General features: G+C 41.9%; 1 protein-coding gene across 1 annotated transcript in view; it reads left to right on the forward strand.

The window, feature by feature from the left end:
* Nucleotides 1-205: 205 nt before the first annotated feature.
* The window catches only part of LOC119589022 (kielin/chordin-like protein), a gene marked incomplete at its 3' end in the record, with an annotated part of 7,962 nt that continues 7,847 nt past the window's right edge, over nucleotides 206-320 (forward strand). Inside the window, 1 exon segment of the mRNA XM_037937610.1 lies at nucleotides 206-245.

Consider the following 320-nt stretch of genomic DNA (forward strand, 5'->3'; position numbering starts at 1 on the left):
GTTAATAATAACTGGTTTGGTGTGGCAAATGCATACAGCCAAAACACCCAACCCACATCCTTAATATTCTATGAGCAGTCCGATCGTCGGCAGAAATAAAGAAATCACGTTGCAGAAAGCTGCATTGCTTTACTGCACACCTGCGCATAACTCAGGTGTAGCTAATAGGCTGAAAAATCAGCTTATCAGCCTTTGATCCCAGTCTCCAAATTGCCGCTGAAGGAATCGGCTGCCTTTGGTCACTGGTAATATAGATTCATTCTTATAACACGTTGCGGTAAAGTCTAAGACAAGGATTTCAATTCGTTATTTCACCATTC

The sequence above is a fragment of the Penaeus monodon genome, chromosome 24 (genome assembly GCF_015228065.2).
Source record: "Penaeus monodon isolate SGIC_2016 chromosome 24, NSTDA_Pmon_1, whole genome shotgun sequence".
NCBI classification, from domain to species: Eukaryota; Metazoa; Arthropoda; class Malacostraca; order Decapoda; family Penaeidae; genus Penaeus; species Penaeus monodon.